The 21,714-nt window shown below is 44.5% G+C and overlaps 1 long non-coding RNA gene and 1 other non-coding gene across 12 annotated transcripts in view; both read right to left on the bottom strand.

The window, feature by feature from the left end:
* LOC117200029 (uncharacterized) overlaps positions 1–21,703 on the bottom strand; it is a 163,732-nt gene extending 142,029 nt beyond the window's left edge. For all 11 annotated transcript variants that reach the window (XR_007476960.1, XR_004481444.2, XR_007476961.1 and 8 more), the window contains exons 1-3: positions 16,744–21,703; positions 16,206–16,384; positions 9,440–9,580 (exon numbers count right to left, since the gene is read on the bottom strand). This is a non-coding gene — a long non-coding RNA (uncharacterized LOC117200029). The remainder of the gene's footprint in view (positions 1–9,439; positions 9,581–16,205; positions 16,385–16,743) is intronic.
* TRNAG-CCC (transfer RNA glycine (anticodon CCC)) lies at positions 18,764–18,836 on the bottom strand. The gene has a single exon. It is a non-coding gene; the product is annotated as a tRNA-Gly (tRNA).
* Positions 21,704–21,714: the final 11 nt, after the last annotated feature.

A 21,714-nucleotide genomic window follows, 5' to 3' on the forward strand; every position in this document is an offset into this window, starting at 1 on the left:
CCCATCAATGGATACACACAACAATATCTTTGAGCTGTTTTGCAGATACTGAAACCCCCTCCAGGTGGGAAAATTTAACAACGATGGTATGCTGCCCACAAGCATGTAGACCCCAGGGAACCTGAAGGTTGATGATGCTGACTCCTACTTACCTCACCACCAACCAATCAGAAGAATGTCCACAAGCCGATCACACGCCCTTTGAACCATTACTATAAAACTTCTCACTAACCTCTCCAAGTGGGGACACATAGTTTTTCGAGGTAGGAGCCTGCTGTGTCCCCCTTTGCCTCACAAAGAACTAAAGCTCTCCTTTTCTACTTCACCCAAAACTCTTTCTCTGAGATTGGATTCAGCACCGATATACAGAGAAGCTGAGCTTTTGGCATCAAGATGGTGAAAGATTTAACTTCCAGTGGACCTTGGGCCTCATTATATGCTCATTGTAATACATTAGCAGATGTTAAATGACACAACCACAGGTGCCACGTTCCGAGGCTGACCATAAAAGCTCAAAAAGTGGGCGTTGGTCCAATTCCTGGAAATCTCCACCCCCTTCTCCAAAACAGTTGGAATACTCCTCCCACTCATTAGCCTATGAAATTACCCAGCCCATAAAAACTAGCCACCCCATACTTTGGGGCCTCTCACCTTCCGAGATGGCCCACACTCCGTCTGTGGAGTGTGTTTCTCCTAGTGTTGTTCTTGCCTTTTGAGACAGACCGCATTCTGTCCATGGAATGTGTATCTCTCTAAATAAATCCACTTCTTACCTTCGCTTGGTCTCTCACTGAATTCTTTCTGCAACAAGACACCAAGAACCTAAGCTTCATTAAGTCCTGAGACCAGGTATGTGATCTCAATTAAAAGACAGGGGGTCAAGTCCTGATCTGGGTTTTGGCTGGGTTCAAGTCCTGGCCTGCGGGTCCAAGTCCCAATCTGAGTTGCATGGTTTCAAAATGACACACCCACAGGTGCCATGACAGTTCAGAGGCCAACCATAAAAGGCCAAAAAGTGGATGGTGTCCCAATTCCTGGAAATGCCCGCTTCCCCAGAATAGTTGGTATAATCCTCCTACTTATTAGATATGAAATTATCCAGCCCATAAAAACTAACCACTGTATATCATTTCGGGGCTGCTCACACCATCTGAGACAGACTGCATTCTGTCTTTGAAACGTTTATCTCCCAGGGCTGTTCCTGCCTTCTGATATGGACTGCATTCTACCTGTGAAGTGTGTATCTCTAAATAAACCTGCTTTCACTCGTCCTGCTCTTGAATTATTTCCCACAGGAAGCCAAGGACCCTCACTTGGCAGCCCGTCCCAGGGACTCACCTGAGACCTGGGACATGACCATCCTCTCTCACCCCATTCTCCTGCAACAAAAATAACTTGGCTTTTTCTCTTTAAAAAGTTGTTTTCAAATGGCAAAGAAAGTAAATACATTTTAGTGTTGTGTTTTGTTTTAAAAAAGGGTTTACAAAACAAAATGGCACACATAGACCTGCTCCCTCTAAATCTCACTTCTGCAGGAAAGAGGTATAGGCATTTTTAGATGAATTTATAGATAATGTACGTGTGCATATGTATAAACGCACAGAGACATGCCTGTGTGTGCCCATACGTACACACATACATATATATGTTTCACACTACATATTAGAAGTTTGCTGCATGCCTTTGCAGGCATATGCAGGAAGGGGAAAGAGAGGAAGAGCAACTTGCTAAAACAAGTTGGAGCAACCAGAGCTCAAGATTGTAAAGTGCCTCAGAGAGCAACATACATAAAAAATATTCCTTGGCTGAGAAACTAATCACTGATAAATTTAGAACAGTTTCAGTTTTTACACAGGAGGCATAAGGGTAAAAGCCAGACAACTTCTGAAGTAGTCTTGTAGGGAAGAGGATGGTAATTCTTAAAAGCAATGGGTCCAAAGGAGATTCAATGCATAACAATGAGCTCTTCAGGTTAATTAGCATCTAGCAGGTAGGCTGGCCCCATCCTGTTGAATTACACTGTACCGTACAAAGCAGGGCCAGCCTTTCAGGATTCAGTATCATACTGACGGGGTTCCTGTCTTAAGGAATCTTGTGTGACATGAACTGTGATAGGGAATGAGTCATATTTTGTATCTCAGGGTATTTAAATTAAAACCAAATACTCATCCCATAGTAAAAGAACAAACAAAAAGGGGAAGCTGATGCCACCAGCAATTCAAAAGGTTTAGAGAAGACCTTCAAGACGGTGGAGGAGTAAGACGCGGAGATCACCTTCCTCTCCACAAATACATCAGAAATACATCTACACGTGGAACAACTCCTACAGAACACCTACTGAACGCTGGCAGAAGACCTCAGACCTCCCAAAAGGCAAGAAACCCCCCACGTACCTGGGTAGGGCAAAAGAAAAAAGAATAAACAGAGACAAAAGAATAGGGACGGGACCTGCACCAGTGGGAGGGAGCTGTGAAGGAGGAAAGGTTTCCACACACTGGGACCCCCCCACAGGCTGCCTTCTTCCTTCTTTCTTTCTCCTTTTCTTTCAAGGATATAGTGGCCTGCATGCAAGGTGGCTCCCAAGGATCCCAACCACATTGCAGACAAGTGGTGTCGTGTCACTAGAACTAGCCGATAACATGAGTGCAGACATGATGTGTGTTGTTTCCTGCCTGGCACATAAGAGCCACAGACCATCGCGGCGTCGCTCTTTCATATAGTATTTAAATAACTTTGTTGTTTTACCATAGTTTTAGATTTACAGCAAAGTTGCATGCATACTAGAGAGAGCTCTCATATATACAGACGTTCCTTGGTGTCTGCAGGGAGACTGGTTCCAACACCCTCGAGGATACAAAAATCCACAGATCTCAAGTCCCTTATATAAAATGGCATACTATAACCTATGCACATCCTCCTGTATACTTCAAATCACCCCTAGATTACTTACAATACTTCATACAATGTAAATGCTATGTAAATCATTACTGGGTATGGCAAATTGGGTGACACTCCCCATCACTTTCCACTATGCTTTGCCATGTGCAAATCTTTTTTTTTTGCGGTACGCGGGCCTCTCACTGCTGTGGCCTCTCCCGTTGCGGAGCACAGGCTCCGGATGCGCAAGCCCAGTGGCCACGGCTCACGGGCCCAGCTGCTCCGCGGCACGCGGGATCCTCCCGGACTGGGGCATGAACCTGCGCCCCCTGCATCGGCAGGCGGACCCCCAACCACTGCGCCACCAGGGAAGCCCCGGGCATAACCACTTTTGAAAACTATTTTGCATTATTAACTATCTTAGAACATACACTCAGTTATGTCACTCAGGCTGTGTAACCATTCAGAGTATAAACTAGGAGGGCTACAAACTGCACAAAACTACATTTACGAAGGATCAGTGGAACACTTTCCACAAGTCCAAACTGGAAATAACCCCAAAGTTCCACAACATTAGATGGTAAATGAATTACCATCTATTCATACAGTGGGACATTAATCAGCATTGGGTGGACACTAAGTACTCTTCACCCCAAACCTGAAATGAATCTCAAAGATGTAACATGGTGCGACAAAAAGCCCGGCACAAAAGGATACACACCATGTGTGCGGGAAAAATGACTTCATGGTGCTAGACCTCAGCATTAGTGCTCGTATTGGGGGAGGAGGGATGGGCTAGTGAGTGGGAGGAAGGTGAGAAGGCTCTAGGGGTGCTGGTAACAATCTATTTCTTCATCTGGGTGGTGGTGCAGGGTTACAGGCTTAAGCAGTTTTCTATGTGCATGTCTAATAAAAGCGAAAGTGACCATAAAACCAGACTATAGAAATAAATTATAGAGAAATACGTTCAATCTGTTTGGCCGAGGAGGCAAAGTTTTGAAAATCAGAAAACTACATGATTGCTTCAAGCATTTAATTAGCTTATATCAAGCAATTCAAGCAAACATAATGAACAATCAGGATACAAAAATGGGTGAAGAAGATTAACAGATGGCCAATTATGAAGTCAAAGCAGATCATTTTTAATAATTCAGAGACATCAGTGTGAAAAACAAGAGAGATTGTTCTTTGTGCCTCGTCTGATTGGCAGAGCTCTGTAAAAGACCACAGACAGGGTAGTGGAGCCAGAAGGAGAGGAAGCCTGGTCGGGTGAGCGAGCAGAGACTCTGAGCCAGGCTGTCTGGGCTGCAATCGTGGCTCTTCTATCTATGGCCCTGTGACCTGTGACAGCTCAGAAAGGATTTACAGAGGAGGGGAAATGTGCCTAGCAGCAGGCCTGGCACATGGAGGTTCTCATGGTACTCAACTAACAAAACCCCAGACTTGCCATGCTCAGGATGCTGTGGTCGAAGAACACACCTTCTGTTGTCCCCACTGACAACCTGGCCCAAGCCCCTACATGTTCCCCTGGGTGCCTACACCAGCCTCTGACCACCCAGCCCACCACCACCTGCTGGGCCCCTCCAGTCTCCTCCCACCACGCCAGGATCTAACCACACCCTATCCTGCAGGACTGCTGTTCCCTGCACAGGAACTGCGTCCTTCCCTCAGCTCCAGCTTCCCCCAGCACCAAGCCCTCTGCAGCGCTCAACCTCCTGCCCTCTTCCTGCAGGTTCAGCCCCCTCTGGCCCCAGCGCCTTTGTACAAGCAGAGCCCTCACTTGTCTCCTGTGCTGCCCAGCTCAGAGCTCACTTGTCCCTTCCTCCAGATCCCAGCTTCCCGACTCCATGAGGGCTCACCTCCCCCAACAAAATGTGCCAGAGCTGTAAGGACAGGATCAGGAACTCTTTCCACTCTGGCTGTTGTAAATTTACCCAGGTTTTGGAAATCTGCCTCCCACACGTGACTGTCAACTCCGTGTTATCCCACCATGATGGCATCTCCAAATATCACCTCAGTCCCCGGCTAAGCTGTCGAATGACTAAAACCCTGGCCAGGTTTCTGGTCTCCCTTAGGAGCTGAGTGACTTTGGGCAACTTACTTGTACTCTCTGTGTCTGCAAGCAGGCAGTGATGAAGTTGAGGAAGATCAAGTTCATACTGGGCCCCACAGCTCTAATCATTCTCTTCCCCACCTACACACTGGTGATGGATTTAAAGTCATTTAAAAATCAAAGTGGACCAAGGTGGCCATTGTCGTTGTGGTTTCAAATGCCTCCTCTCATCACTGAGAACTTGAGTTTTCGGAAATGGTTCAAACTCAAGGACACCACCAGCCATTTTCAAGAGTGTCTGCTAACAGCTCTAGTGGCAACCTTGCGGTTTCACTATCACAGCCACCCACCAACTATGTAATTGTCTCGACCCCAGCCAACCCTTCCTTGCTTAACAAGCACCTTTACTTCTTGGCAGCTCCAATCCTAATTCTTGATAACCAATTTATGTAATCTTGAAAGTTTTCTGCCATTATAAGCCTTCCCCATTTTGTAGCCTGGGGATGACAATTCAAGTGCATCTGGGTCTCCAGGGCTGCAGTTCTAACAACCCCCAAATAAACATCTCTAATTCAATCAGGTCTGGGTTTCTGAAATTTTGTTTGACACCACAAACTGCCTCTGACAGAGACATCCCGGAGGGGGATCCCACAGTGGCTTCAGACCAGCTTCTTTTGTCATAAAAGATATCAGTCTCTCCATCCTTGGGCCCCGGACAGGGCGGGAACTGGGCATCTGCACTCTCAGCAACATTTAAGTGACCTAGGACGAGGCCCGCTGAGGGACTGGGAAACCTAATAAAGGATGTGTTCTTACATAAGCCAAACCCAAGTCTGGATTCCCTTGGAGGTGGATCCCTAGGCTGGGTCCAGCGCAGGGGATCAGGAAGCCCCCAGCTGTGCCCCCTCCTGGATCCCCACTTATCTGGGGCTGCGGTTCTTTCCTGGTTCACAGGGCCGGGTCCTCAGGCTGCTCTCCCACCAGATAGTGTGGTCCAGGATGTGACCCGGGCTTATATACACCCCCAGGAGGGGGATGGAGCTATTGGGGTCCCACCCTAAAGACTGTGGCTCCTCCCCCTGGGGAATGGGGTCCTGTGAGGGAAGAGGGTATTCAGACCTGCTGCCCAGAAGGGAGCAGAGGGCAGGGGAGGGGAATGGAGGGGAGGGTCTGCTCTGATTAGGTCAGGCACCGTTGGCCCTGGTGATAACAAGGTCCGCTGCACCTCTGTGATCTTCTCATGCTCCTCTCAAGGCCACTTAACCCCATCTTCACTGATAAGGAACTGAAATCTGAAAGGCTTCTTCCCTGGGGAGGTGTGATGCCAGACCCTCGGGCTCCCCTGCTCTTCCCGGGCACAATCTCTGGCACCCTGGGCATGTGGAGGGGCCTGCACCCCTCAGGTTCAGGGGTCTGGCTGAGTCCATCCTATGTTCCCTGCACCCACAGATCAAGTGGGTCCCTAGTCCAGGGTTGGAGGGCCCCTCATCCCAGAGGGGAAAGTGTACACAGACCAGCTCTGGACCTGCCTGACACACAGAAGAAAAACTGTGCAAAGTCCCAGCCCAGGAGACAGGTGTGCTGATGATGATTCAGGTTTCCAGCCTGAAAAGAGCGTCCAGGATGGTGTAGAATGAAGCAGGAACCCCAGGGCCAGGGGGTAGCGGTGCACACGGTACAGTGTCCTCTGAGCGTCCGCTGACTCTGCTTCCTGCTTGTGCCCCACGGCTTCAGTGCAGCAGAGGTTAGAATGACCTCGCCCTTTCCAGTCCTCAGCCCTACCCCATCTTTAGGCAGGTCACAGCCCTGTCCAAGACCAAGTTACCAGCATGTTTTTTCTCACATCAGTAATATTCTCCTTTGCATAAATAAAGTCTGCACTGGAGAGTGGAAGTGGCAGTGATTGGAAGATAAATGACGATTTTACTTTTTATCTGTTGTGATGAGAGCTAAGGGCTTAGTCACACCTTACAGGAAAGGAAAGAGAGTGTTGGCCTTACAAGTGCACCAAGCAGACAAAATCAATTAACGTGTGCACTAGACCATGGTTTTGACTTATAAGATTTGCATATTCTAGAATTAATTAGCTAGTTAATGAGTACCACTTATTAATTAATAACTAGGACCATTATAGGAGATGGGAATACAGTAATGAACAACAGCAATTCCCCACACTGTCTTGTCTCAGCATCTTTGAAATGATTTTTCCCTTAATAGGTAAAATGTCTCTCTTATTTTCCAGCAACCTTCTCTGCAATTCAGAAAACAACTCATTTCCTACTCTCCACATCTCAGTAATGGAACTATCATTTGCCCAAGTGCAAATGCAGAAATCCTTGGAAGAATCTTTGAATTCTCATTCCTTAATCCCAACCAATCAGTCCAGCTGCAAGTCCTGTGGGCATTAGATTGAACCTCTGTCACTGCATCCCACACCACTGTCCTAGGGCCCCTGCTCTGGCCCCTCCTCTGTAACCCCCCCCTTTAAGGCCACAGAATTCTAACGGGAAAAGTTCTTGTTCACGTGACTCCTGGCAAGCAGGGAACTGGTATAAAATCACAGTTGATTCTTGTCAATCTCGTGGCCAAGAACAGAGTCAATAAGCAAAGAAAAGTAAAGAAGAACTGAAGTCAAGTGACTTGACTTCCAGATCACTTACGAAATTTCTGAAAAGTGTCAACTGAGTGATAAGGTCTGATGTCCGACTGCTCTGAGTCCAAGCGTGAAGAGGAGACAGACATCGATTCCAAATCACCTATCCTAGGAGATTCAACTGTATGGAATGATTGGCCCTTGAAGGCATTTCATCAGGATTCTGGTTTTCCCTACTAGTATTGTTAGTCCTCTGTGTTCTAACCCATATGGTATGACAATGTCATTAACCAGCCCAACAGGGAGCTCATGACGAATACCTTTAGCCTTTGAGAATACACATACTGTCCTAGGGAGAATATTGGCAGAAACGTGAATTTTAAAGGTGCTTTGGTGAGAACTCAGGTGGAAATGAGGAACGTGTGACTTGAAACTGGAAGAAAGGTGATTCTTGGTATATCGCGGGAGAAGAAGACGGCTGAATTGTGTCCTACAGCTGTGTGGAAAGCAGAACTTGAGAGGGAATCGCCTGGATATCTGGCTGAGATTTCCAAGCAACGGGTTGAGGGTGTGGCCTGGTTCCTTCTTGCTGCTTACAGAAAAACGTGAGAGGAGGGAGATCGATTAAGTCAGAAAATAAATAAGTAAATAAAATAAAATAAAAGCAGGATTTGATGATTTTGGAGATCCTCAGCCTATCCAGATTGCAAAAATAGCTGAAATTAGGAGAGTCGCTGTTAGACAATGTGTGCTGGAGAGAAGACCCAGGTGTGGCAGCACCGCGTTGCTAGGGCAGATTTGAAACCCAGCAGAACCAATTTCATGAGCTTTCAAGGCCTGGCAGTAATCCTCTCTGGCTGGGGACCCCCTCTGGGTCCAGATAGTTTACACTTTATGGAAATATGGTTAATACACCCTGGTTAACTATTGATGACATTTGATCCACTGGGGGATGTGTTCTTTAACTAACCAGAGTGACAGAATTTTGTACATATCAGAACCACGCGGCCTCCTGCCTTCCAAGATGGCCCACACTCTGTCTATGGAGCGTGTATCTCCCTGAATAAACCTTCTTTCACTCTACTATGTCTTGCTCTTGAATTCTTGCCTGCACGAAGCCAAGAACCCACACTGGGCGGCCATCCCAGGGACGCAGACATGACTTGGGATGTGACCATCCTCTCGCACCCCACTCTCTTTCCTGCAACATCTTTCCTGGCACCCAATGCGGGGCCTCCAAGGCCATAATCTCGATCTGCCTACTGGGCTATGGCTCCCCTCTGAAGGGTGGCTGGGACTTACCCTGAGCCACGTAGATTCAAGCAGCCCGTTAAGTGGCAGCTGACGTCGCCTGCAGGGTCCGGCAGAGACCAGTTCTCTGGCCGTGAAGAAGCGCACTGAGGCCAAGGCTTTTCCCCCTCAGTCTTTCTCATTCTCCTATTGCTCTATCTCTTTGGACTTGAACAGATCCACCCAGACGACCACCGAACATCCAAATTAAGACTGCGCGGCAAGTAACTGACAACTTGGTTGGGTCTAAAGAACTCCTGCCAGGGGGCTTATCTGGTGGCGCAGTGGTTGAGAATCTGCCTGCCAATGCAGGGGACAGGGGTTCGAGCCCTGGTCTGGGAGGATCCCACATGCCGCGGAGCAACTAGGCCCGTGAGCCACAACTACAGAGCCTGCGCGTCTGGAGCCTGTGCTCCGCAACAAGAGAGGCCGCGATAGTGAGAGGCCCGCGCACCGCGATGAAGAGTGGCCCCTGCTTGCCACAACTAGAGAAAGCCCTCACAGAGAAACGAAGACCCAGCACAGACAAAAATAAAAAAATAAAATAAATTAAAAAAAAAAAAAGAACCACGCAAAGCACGAAATGTGTCTGTGTGTGTGACTGTGTGTTTCCGGTCGGGACGTACCTCCACCCACCTCTGGTCTTCAGCACGTCACTCCAGTCATTTACGTAGCTCCTAGATCCTCATCCACAGAAGCCTTTCTCAGTTAAGAGATTTTTCTTCTTTCATTCCATTGTGTTTAGACATCACACTCCATGATTTTTTCTGACGAATCACAAAAATTTCATAATAATATAATGCTTTATAATTCTCCTAATGAAAACTGTTTTAAGGCTTATTTTACTTAAAAGAAATATCTTTTATGAACTTATTGAACAACCGCTATCAAATTGAGCCAAAATTATTAACAGTTTCTATGTTTATGTATTTATAAGTTGTATTTGGAAAGTTTTATTTCTAGCCCTCAGCATTAATGTAAATTTCATGAGTGTCTAATTGGACTCAAGAATTGTGGTTAACATCTTTTTTTTTTAACCTCTTGATACATATACCTTTACAGCCCCCTTGAGATGAGTGGGGCTTTGCAATTTGTTTCAGAGAATACAATAAGAGAAAATGTGGGTCCGCTACTGGTGTTGGCTTTTAAGCCTCAGTGTGCCATTTTAAAGCTCCCTCTTGCTAACCTGAAACAAATAGATGGCCAGATGTTTCTCCAGAAAAGACGGGTTGGTTCTCACAGAATTGCTGTTTGGGATCTGCCACCATGGCAAGCCATGTGCAAGTCCCCAGCACAGATGGAGAGGAGAGCTCTTTTATAGACAGAAAGGACACTGGGAGGGCTGTAGCAAAGAGTTCAGGGTTTCTCACTGATCAAGTCCTTGCCAGGAAAGAAGAGGTGTCTTTCTGAAACCGTGGCTTTAATCTATTTCACCTGCTTTCACTGATCAAGGTCGTTTTAAGACTTGCATGTCCTCCACAAACAGTAAGATGTTGGCCCCAGTGATTTTCCAGGGACTTGGAGTCAGCAGTGTCTAGTTCGATCTGAGCCAGTTAAGACTGGATGGGACCATCCATCAACAGATGAATGGATAAAGATGATGTGGTGTGTATACACACACACACACACACACACACACACACACACACACACACACAATGGAATATTACCCAGTCATAAAAAGAATGAAATAATGGCATTTATAGCAGCATGATGGCCATCATCAAAAAGTCTACAAATAATAAATGTTGGAGAGAGTATGGAGAAAAGCGAAGCCTCCTATACTGTTGGTGGGAATGTAAATTGTTACAGCCACTATGAAGAACACAAGGGAGATTCTTTAAAAAACTAAAAATATTATCCAGGAATCTCACTCCTGGGCATATATCTGGACAAATCTATAGTTCTTAAGGATACATGCACCCTTCTGTTCATACCAGCACTATTCACAAGAGCCAGAACATGGAAGAAACCTAAATGTCCCTTGATAGATGAATGGATAAAGAAGATATGGTACATATAATACAGCGGAATACTACTCTGCCATAAAAAAGAATGAAATTATTCCATTTTCAACAACTTGGATGGACCTAGAGATTATAATACTAAGTGAGGTGAGTCAGGCAGAAAAAGACATATATCACATGATATCACTCATATGTGGAATCTAAAGTATGATACAAATGAACTTATGTCCAAAACAGAAATAAACTCACTGACATAGAAAACATACTTATGTTTACCGCACGTTAAATTGCGTGGGAAAGGAATAAATTAGGAGTTTGATATTAGCATATACAAACTAGTGTATATAAAATAGAGAAGCAACAAGGACATACAGTATAGCACAGGGAACTATATTCGATATTCTGGAATAAACAATTATGGAAATGAATATGAAAAAGAAAAAAAAATATATTTCATATGTATATATATACATATGAAAAATAATAAATATGACTGAATCACTTTGCTGTACACCAGAAACTATCAAAACACTCTAAATCAACTATACTTCAATGTATTTTTTTTAAAGCAATGCAGTTATTGCCCTGTTTCAGTGTGGATGACCTTCCATTCGGGAGAGGGGGTAAGGCTTTTATTTTCATTGTGGACACAAATTCCTGTCCTAAGGACTTGTGCACTGAATAGTGTCTAGCACCATCTGCTGGAAAGCTTTTGAACAACCAAACTGATATGAATAGATGAAAAATAATGCAGGGTGTTCAGTCCTCTACTGGCCACTGCAGCACGTGTCACAGCTGAATGTTTCCAGCTCTAGGTCTATACTGGAAGTGGTCTCTGCACATATAGGTGAATGTCCATTATGCCTTTTAAACCACAACTGAGAGGAGAAGTGTTCTCTAACCACACCCCTGCCCCTTTTTTTACTTAACTTTGGGTCTTAGAAATTATCCCATATCCACACAAATATTTCAATTTGGGGGGGTCAACTGTGAGCAAAAAACCTTAAATGGAAAGTGTTGTATTCATGATGGGAAAATAAAGTTTTTGGAGAAAGGATATCCTTTCGCTAGATCAGCCTTTCCTCCAGTATTCTTTGCTCTCTCATTTTAAAATAAAAGCTACCCTTTATTGAGTACTTTACTAAAGTTTAGACCTTCTGCTCTATGCTTTAGTCAAACTTCCCATGAAAACTTTATGAGAATTCTCTGTTGTAGGAAGAATTGTCTCCCATAGACAGAAGTAGAAAGGGAGGCTGAGAGGGGTGATTTACTCGGGGTCAGCCGGAGGGAATCTCACTTCTCTGGGCTGTGACAACAGCCTGTCTCTTTCAAAATACTTAGATCTGTACCTTTACTCCTCCTTGACGTGCTAATTCCTGATTTGAGAATATTCTCCCCAAAAAGTCCCAAAAGAGGTAAAGCATGATTCGTAAGACTTCCATACAAGGAGGATTTATGGAAGGATGAGAGACAAGCCATGTGCGGGGGAAGCGGAATGAGCTTGAGCTTTGGGGTGATCTCAGTTATCTGCCAAATAAATATAAGTCAAAAGTCACAGCGAGGGCTTCCCTGGTGGCGCAGTGGTTAAGAATCTGCCTGCCAATGCAGGGGACACAGGTTCAAGCCCTGGTCTGGGAAGATCCCACATGCTGCGGAGCAGCTAAGCCCATACGCCACAACTACTGAGCCTGTGCTCTAGAGCCCGTGTGCCACAGCTATTGAAGCCCATGTGCCTAGAGCCCGTGCTCCGCAACAAGAGAAGCCATTGCAATGAGAAGACCGTGCACTGCAACGAAGAGTAGCCCCTGCTCACCGCAACTAGAGAAAGCCCGTGCACAGCAAGAAAAGACCCAACACAGCCTAAATAAATAAATAAATAATAAAATAAATAAATTAAAAAAAAAAAAGTCACAGCGATGTTGTTAATAGTAAGTGTAGATGTATATTCTCCACGTTAAGGGGCACAAATCAGTTACTCTGTAAGTTATATTAGCGTTAGATCAGCCTCCCAAAAAAGGGAAATGTTAGGGAATTAGTAGATTATAAAAAACTCAGAGGACAAGGAGACCTTAGCAAGTATTGACCCCAAAACCTTACTTCTAGCTTTCATTTTCATTTTTTTTTAGGTATGTTATCAACTATACACTTATAGAAATGCCTAGAACTTCGGTATATTTTTGCTCGATATGTACACATCAAACGGTGTTAAAATCATTTCTAACGTTCTGATTTTGAGGAGTGAGAGTGGGTGCAAAGATGGGAAGGAGATTGTTCCGCATAATTTAATAATAATATATCCTCATTAGTTTACTGTACGAAGTAACTCATACAATATGGTAGGGTATAATATTTTTAAAAAGTGACTGTATCTGAGTCTGTTCCAACTCACCAATTCACTTAATTCCAGGAATCGATCTCTCAAGAAGCAAACACTCCTATTTTTCCACACTCTTTTTAAAAATAATTACAAACCTACAGAAAAATGAAACGAATGGTAAAATTGACACCTATATACCTATCCCTCCAACTGTCAAATGGACATGTTGGCCACAGTGTATTATTTTTCTCCATATATCCATTTTGTTTATCTCTTAAATTGTTTTGCTAAAGCATTTGGGAGTTTCAGACACCTGCTAAATATTCAAGTTTAACATCCTAAAAATGAGAATGTCTCCTACACAATATCATTATTGTAATGAAGGAATATGTTTTTAATTAATACGTAACATTCATTTCTCCAATCGCTGCAAAGCCATATTTAAATTTATTTTCAAAATTCAGATCTCGATGAATGTTCGTACATTATCATTTTGTTTCAGCTATTTTAATCTAGAAAAGCTTCCCTGACTCTTTTAAAAAATACATTTATCAAGGTATGATTGACAAGAAATAAAGTACAAACTAAGGTGCACAGTTTCATGGGGGCTGACATGAGTATATTGCATGAAAGCACCAGCATCATCAAGGCAATGAAAACACTCCTCACCCCCCATATTATCTTCAATCTAGAACACTGCTCCTGTCCCTCCCCCTCTTTGTCTTTCAAGACATTGACTTTTAGGAAAACTTCAGGCCAGGTGTCTCCTGCAGTGTTCCCCATTCTAGATTTGCCTCATTGTTTCCTCGTGATTCAATTCTGATTGAACATTTTTGTCCAGGACATCACCTGGGCGATGTAAAGTTCCTCCCACTGCATCCCATTAGGGGATGCACAATGTCAGTTTGGGCACTTGGTTCAAGTGGTGTCTGGGCATGTCTCCATGAGAAAGGTCCCTTTCTCCTTCATCATCACAGGCCAATTGGTCTGTCCCTGATACCCAGCTCCCTAACAAAGACTTTGACCACCAGTGAGGATTCTTTCTGGCTCAGTGGTGGCATTGTGGGTAGCAGATGTTGGTTCTCTAATTCTGCATGCCTACACTTCACTGCTGGCATCCTCTCTAAAGAAGACCTTTCCCTCCCTGACTCCCCCTCTGTCCTTTTTAAAGGTACCTCTTGGGCTCATGAATTCTTTTTTCTCCAATGTGTATAATCCCTTATCTTCTTTGCTGAGGTCCAGAGTGCTCTGTATTGGGCCTGTCGGGGCCTTTGCCCTGCCTCTGCACCCTTCTGGCGGGTCTTCACTAGTCTCCGAACACAGCTCTGCTGTCAGACGTGCGCTTTCAGTCTCGTTCTTTCCAACCATTTCTCCATGACACCCTACCTGCCTTTACTGGTGAAGGACATTGAAAAATCAAGATCTGGGGAGTGAAGCCTTTACAATGTTTGGTGTAAAACATTTGAGAATGTACATGTTAAGAACTATGAAGGATCTGAGATTTGCCTTAGTTCTGAGCTAACAAGTTAGCCTGCCCCTGTTTCCTGGATGCTGGCGGAACAGTATCATCTTGGATCAGACGCAAAGCATGTTCTCACTTGTGGCATAGCGGGCAGCATGAGCTCCATGCTAGCGTCAGTTCCCCCTGTCCTTTCATCGTGGATGGGCCTAGATGGATGCTGTGCACGCAGCAAATTACAGCACAGCCGAGGAACCTCCAGGCCAGGACATCCCAAGCTTCTCTACTGGGCTGCAGGCAAACCTGCCCAATCTCTGCCTCAAAGGGAGGCATCATCTTTATTATGTTGTACAGCAACCTCTCCTCCCACTGCTCTGGAGGGTGATTGTATATAGATTTTCCTAAGCAGTTCCTCATGCAAGCATCCTTGAAAAGAGAGTCCAGAACTAAAAGGCAGTCAGTGCCTCTGCTCGCAGGATGTTCAAACACTCAAGAGACTGATGGAGAAAACTCTCGTAATATTGAACAGACCGAGAAGAAGCATTGCAGTAGGAACTGAGACTATTCTGTGTGCTTGGAAACCTGGGTCTCTGATGACATTATTAAGAAAAATCTGGGGAAGTGGGTGGTGGAGGTGTGGAGAAGGTACAGGGAGGACCCCTCTGCAAGCAGGGCCTGCCCAGGGTCTCAAGTGTGCTGTCCAGACCAGCAGCATCAGAACCATGCACACATTTATTCAACCTACTGATTCTTAAGCCCCACTTCCAACCTACTGAGCAGAAATTCACAGGGTGGGGTGGGGAGTCAAGAAATCAATCCACATTACAAAAAGCCGACCAGGTGATCCCGGTGCACCCTAACATTTGAGAATCATTCCTCTGTAAGTTGCACTTGAAAGAAACTAGTATATGTCACCACTATATAAACGTTTTTGACCTAAAAAATTATTCTGGGCAGAAAGCAATTAAGAAGAAAACCCAGAAAATTTTCCTTTTCTGCCTGGAGGTGGGATATAATTTCTCATTTTCGTGGATGCAGATGCTTTAAGCCCAGAGTGGACACCAGAGGAATCTGCAAACAAACCTCACTCCATTAATTCTCTTCTGTGGATTTAACTTCCCACATTTTGCTGCCCTTGAAAGCCTAATCCTGCTTCCCATGTCATCTCTCATCTACAAACGCACTACTCTTTGTTGAAGCTGCTTTATAAACTGGGGTTCTACGCCACCATTTGAAGTTCCTTCTCCTTTAGGTTCCTTCAGCTAGAGGGGCACTGCTGCCTTAATTCACTGCTTTCCTCATGCTTATTTGTTTTTCTTTTCTTTTTTTTAAAATTTTATTGAAGTATAGTTGATTTACAATGTCGTTTTAGTTTCAGGTGTACAAGACAGAGATTCCATTTTATATATATGTAACTCTGAACACTCTGAACTGTTCAGTGCCTCCAACTCACAATATGCACTAGTTGGGGCGCTACGAGCAGGAGCACAAAGATCTCAGATGAAGTAACACTACCAATTATCCTCTTATCTGTACTCTTAATAAACGGGTCTTTCACCCTCACCACAACACAAGAACAACTATGATCGATCTTCCCATCATGACCACTAGCCATGATATGATTTATTTCCACCCTCGCAGGAACTAACCGAGCTCCATTCGACTTAACAGGAGGAGAATCCGAACTCGTATCCGGCTTTAACTTTTTCCATATGATTAAGACAGAGGGATCAGGGACTTGCCTGGCGGTCCAGTGGTTAAGACTTCACATTCCAAATTCAGGGGGCACGGGTTTGATCCCTGGTTGGGGAATTAAGATCCCACATGCCTGTACAGGGCCGCCAAAAAAAAAAAAAAAAAGAAAAGTAAGAAAGAAAGAAAAAAAGACAGCAGGATCAGTGAAATCAGGTTCAGGAGGAGATTACAAATTATTTTCAGGGCAAAAGTGAAGATAAATTTACAATGTCAAATTGGTGATGGGCAGTAACTGGGAATCAAATGCTCTATGTTCGTTTATCATGTGATCATCAACACATTAATTAATCCATGTTTTTCCCCCATCTATAGAATGGCAAAACTAGTAATTTTTTTCTACATGCTTAACAGAGATGCTGTAGGGGGCTGTTGCCAGCAAAATGCAACACAGATTAAAGGTACCAGAAAGTAAAACACAGCAAGCACTGTTACCTTATCTATATCCCACAGGACCAGTTTGCATTTAAGTTTGGCAAATTCATAGGCAGTCAGTCTCCCAATTCCGTGTCCAGCTCCAGTAATCAGGACCATTTCTCCGGTGACTGCTTTTCTCTTCTTCAGAATGAAAAGCTTCAGGAGAGACTCTTAAGGTGCAGATGAGCAGTAAGGGCAGAAGCTGGAGGCAGTCTAGAAGGAACTTCATCCTTTTGGTTGCTGTGAGGTTTTGGTATACTTTGTTTTACCAGTCACTCTAAATCGCTTCTGGGGGGTTATTGCATCAAATACCAGAGAGAGTAAAAGCAAGAAAAAGGAAGGGCTCCTTTATCAAAGAGAAACAAACAGCCCCGAAGCCGTTCCTTCTTTTGGGCTGGGCTTGGTTAGGTCTTCCGCAACTGGCTCAAGCTGCAGTGCAGAGCGACTGCTCCTGAGCTCAGAAATCTGGGAGGGACAAAACCCAGAGGAGAGCAAAGCTTCCTAGTTCTGGGTGCCGCAGCCCCGAGTAGGTGTGCAGCCAGAGCCATCTTTTACTCCCTTTCTCCTGGTCTCCTGATTGCAGGGTTAGTTGTCTCTTGTTTTGCTAAATTTGATAAATTCCTTTTAAAGTTACAAGGCTAATGGACAGCGTCCGCAGTCCAGACGCTTCCTTGAAACTTGATGGTTGCCCTTCCTTAGTTAAGGGATGCAAATGTAGTTTGCTGTCTTTTTTTTTTTTAATAAATGTATGTATTTATTTTTGGCTGCTTTGGGTCTTCATTGCTGCGCGTGGTTTTCTCTAGTTGCGGCGAGCGGGGGCTACTCTTTGTCGCAGTGCGCGGGCTTCTCATTGCGGTGGCTTCTCTTGTGGCGGAGCACGGGCTCTAGGCGCATAGGCTTCAGTAGTTGTGGCTCGCGGGCTCTAGAGCGCAGGCTCAGTAGTTGTGGCGCACGGGCTTAGGTGCTCCGCAGCATATGGGATCTTCCTGGACCAGGGATCAAACCTGTGTCCTCTGCATTGGCAGGCGGATTCTTAACCACTGCGCCACCAGGGAAGTCCCCTGTTAATCTGTCTTAATTAATAAATAAGCCCCCCCAAAATTAAGAAGGGTAGAGAAAAAGGTTTTCCTCCCTTACATTCACAGTTGTATTCCCAGCATCTAGGGCAGTGCTTGGTAAATAGTAAGCAATCAGTTAATATTTGTTGTATACAAAATAAATGGAAAAGGGGGGAAACAACTGGAATTCTTATTTTTAGCATACATATCAATTCCAGTAATCACATACAACGCTTTTCTATTTAGAAGTATTTCTTTCTCAGCATCTTTTGTCTGTTTCACCAATTATAAGATGCCCTTAAATGTTGGTATGTGGTTTCTAAATAAAAAAATAAAACAAAAACCAAAAGCCCTCACTTTTTTAAGTTCTGATGACACCCATTTAATTTGGGATGTGGGTAGATAAAGAGTAATAGAAAACAGTAAATATTCAAGATGGCATTTCTGTTCTGCCCAAGAGTGGGTTGCAGCACACTGTGCTCTTGCAAACCTGGGAGTACATGTCCCTGAAGGGAGGAACCTAGGAGACCTGGCTGCCTGAGCCAATTGTGGCGCAGGCCCAGTGTCAGGGAGTGGTTTTGTTTGCATTGTTGTGTCGCTCTTTAAACTAAGTCCACTCCAACCTCCCCTTAAGGAATGCAGTGTTGGAAGACGGGCTTGAGGAACTTCCTATGAGAACCCCCGTTTCTCCCGTTCTTTGATCAGAGGTTTTGTGAATCACACTGCCTTGCTCCTCTTCTCCCTAATGAGTAATTTGTCAACTGAATTAATTTGGATGAGCTGAGCCTTTTTAAGAGCCTGCCTAATACATTTCCAGTGTTAAAAAAGGATCAGTAGGTCCAAAGTGGAGTCACTAATGCTAAGCCCCGCAGAAGCAAACTAAAACTTAACACCTAACTGCAGTTTCAGCCTCGCTCAGAAATGTAATTTTGGGTTTTTTTTTTTTTTTTGGCCGCATTGTACAGTATGTGGGATCTTAGTTCCCTGAGCAGGGATCGAACCTGCGCCCTCTGCATTGGGAGTGCAGAGTCTTAACCACTGGACCACCAGGGAAGTCCCTGAGAAATGTAATTTTATTTTTTATTTTTTTAAATTAATTTTTATTGGAGTATAGTTGCTTTACAATGTTGTGTTAGTTTCTACTGTACAGCAAAATGAATCAGCTGTACATATACATATATCCCCTCTTTTTTGGATTTCCTTCCCATTTAGGTCACCACAGTACATTAAGTAGAGTTCCCTGTGCTGTACAGTATATTATTAGTTATCTATTTTATACATAGTGTCAATACGTATATGTGTCAATCCCAATATCCCAATTCCTCCCACCCCCTCCTTTCCCCCTTGGTATCCATACATTTGTTCTCTACCTCTGTGTCTCTATTTCTGCATTGCAGATAAGATCATCTATACCATTTTTCTAGGTTCCACATGTATGCATTAATATACAATATTTGTTTTTCTCTTTCTGACTTACTTCACTCCATATGACACTCTCTAGGTCCATCCATATCTCCACAAATGACCCAGTTTCGTTCCTTTTTATGGCTGAGTAATAGTCCATTGTATATATGTGTACTGGGTATATACCCAGAGAAATGTAATTTTAAACCAATCAGTTTGGAATTTCCTGATCAACACTAGTGAGGTGATCTGCATGATAACCCCCTACCCTTCTCCCCAAAGAAGGTGACCTTGCCTGAAATAATCCTTTCTTTTCTTTTTGACTTCCTTGTCCCCTCCTTCCTGCTTTTAAAAAACCTTTCATTGTACAGCTCCTTTCTATTTGTTAGATGGGATGATGCCTGATTCATGAATCATTTAGTAAAGCCAATTAGGTCTTCAAATTCACTCAGTTGAATTTTGTTTTTTAATACCAGCTTAAGCAGAGGTTAATGGCGGTCAACAACACTGACAGCAAAGTTTATCTGACTACAGGAAGCCAAGTCCAAATATTTACTTTTTAAAAGGCAAGCATATTTTAATAATAGAACTTTGCTACCTGGATGGATTGCTAGACATAAACAAAGCTGGACACGAAAGTGGTAAGGACATATTTTGTTCAGTAATACTACAGTATGAACTGAACTCCACTTCCCCTGAATCAGAAGGCTGAAGACTTTTCAAAGGCTGGAGTGTGCTAAGGGAAAGTCACTAAGGGGTAGTAAAGGGGTGGGTGGGTGATCCATGTGACTAGGCCATCTGGGTTTGTTAATTGGCATTTGTCAGGGGAGAAAGAAACTTCTATCTTTATGAGAGGAAGCAGCAGTGCAAGTTGAAGAAAGGTAGGTCCTTATTGCTCCCACAGGGACTGGGAGCTAGCACAGAGTTATCTCCCTGAATATCTGCATCTTAAAGAGAGGGGCTCACAAGTCCTTAAGGAAACAGTTCTGGGTGGCAGATCTATACCACAAAGGTCAGAGGAAAGAATTTACATTGCAAGCTTTCTAAAGTAGCTGCTCCAAGAGAGGGCTCTGGGGTCTGTCTGCCTATCCAGGTTCTGCCTGGAACAAATCACAAATTCTTCGGGCAGTATTGAGCGTTTCTAGGCAGGTATTTTAAAGGGGTGGGGCACTTAAGATCACCCTAGGGGCAAGACCTTAAGCTGCTAGAAGCCATAATAGAGGGCTGAAGTAAAATTTATATTTTAAGGCAGGACAAGAAAAAATTACACATAAAATTCTGTTTGTTTGGGCCTCCTCCCTCCTTAACGTGCAGTGTGCACCTTTATTACAGTTAACCAGAACTTCTCAAAGATGGGAGCACCCACTCAACCATAAAGATCATTTTTTTCCCTTTATTCTGACCCTAGCAATGTAACTTCTTAAAAGAACAGTGTTCTTTCCCAGCCCTTTAGGTGAGGGGGCGTGGGGTGGATAGGGTTAGATGCTTGCCTGGCATGTGCTTACCTGGACTATGTACCTTTGGTGAAGTTTATGTAAAATATTAGTCGGTCATTTTGATGTATGGTCCTTTGTTTCAAAAATGTATATGCCTGTGCCTTCGACTTCTAACAGGCAGAATGGTCCTCCGAGCTTTCTGAGGCTGCTTCCTGTGTTATCACCATCAGTTTGGCTCAAATAAAATTCCCTTTTTTTCTTAACTTGACAGTTAATTGAATTTTCGTCAGCAAGAGTTTGGACAAGTCTCAGCGCAGAGGTTCTGAGGGAGCCTTCATAGGCCGAGAGCTCTACAGCCTTCAGAACAAGTTGTTAAGGTTTGATAAATGTGGTTTTTGAGATGGTCAAAAGTTTTATACGGTCTGTGTCCACACCACACCACAGAACCAGCGGATTATGCACTTGCAAGTTAAATATTTCCACACATTAATAAGGCAACGAATATCAAACATGAAAACCACATTACAAACTTCTGAATGATCTTGATTTCCAATTTCCCGTATGGCCAAGTTTTTCCTCTGCAGGTATCTCGCGTCTTAACCCTCGGTTTCTCTTCCAGGCTCTGTGACTATCTCACAACTGGTTTACTCCTCCGTGGGTTACGGCTTTTACCCATTGCAGCGAACAACTTGGTAGAAAAGGAAGAGAAAAGCCTCGGATGCGGGGATTGCAAGTCTCTCACCTCCCTCCTTTCCCTGCAACCACTCATAACTCAGATATGGCTGGGACACGCGTGTCTCACTACATCAGCCGCCTGTAACCCCTTCCTGCCGGAACAGCCAGGACGACACACTTCTCTCAACCCCCTTTCTTTCTTTCCCTTTCCAATTCTTCGGCTCCTTTCACTTTCCGGCTTTCTCTTTCGCTTTCTCAGCGCTTCCCCAGCCGCCTCCCTAACCCGGTCCCAAACACAGCTCAGCAAGGACGAGAAGCTGAGCGAAGCCGGCTCTACGAAGCCTGCGCCGTCTTCGCTTTGCGGCGCTGTCGTAAAGTGCCGTCGCGCACCGGGGACGTCACGGCCCGGTTGGCTC

The sequence above is a fragment of the Orcinus orca genome, chromosome 4 (genome assembly GCF_937001465.1).
Source record: "Orcinus orca chromosome 4, mOrcOrc1.1, whole genome shotgun sequence".
Classification (NCBI taxonomy): domain Eukaryota; kingdom Metazoa; phylum Chordata; class Mammalia; order Artiodactyla; family Delphinidae; genus Orcinus; species Orcinus orca.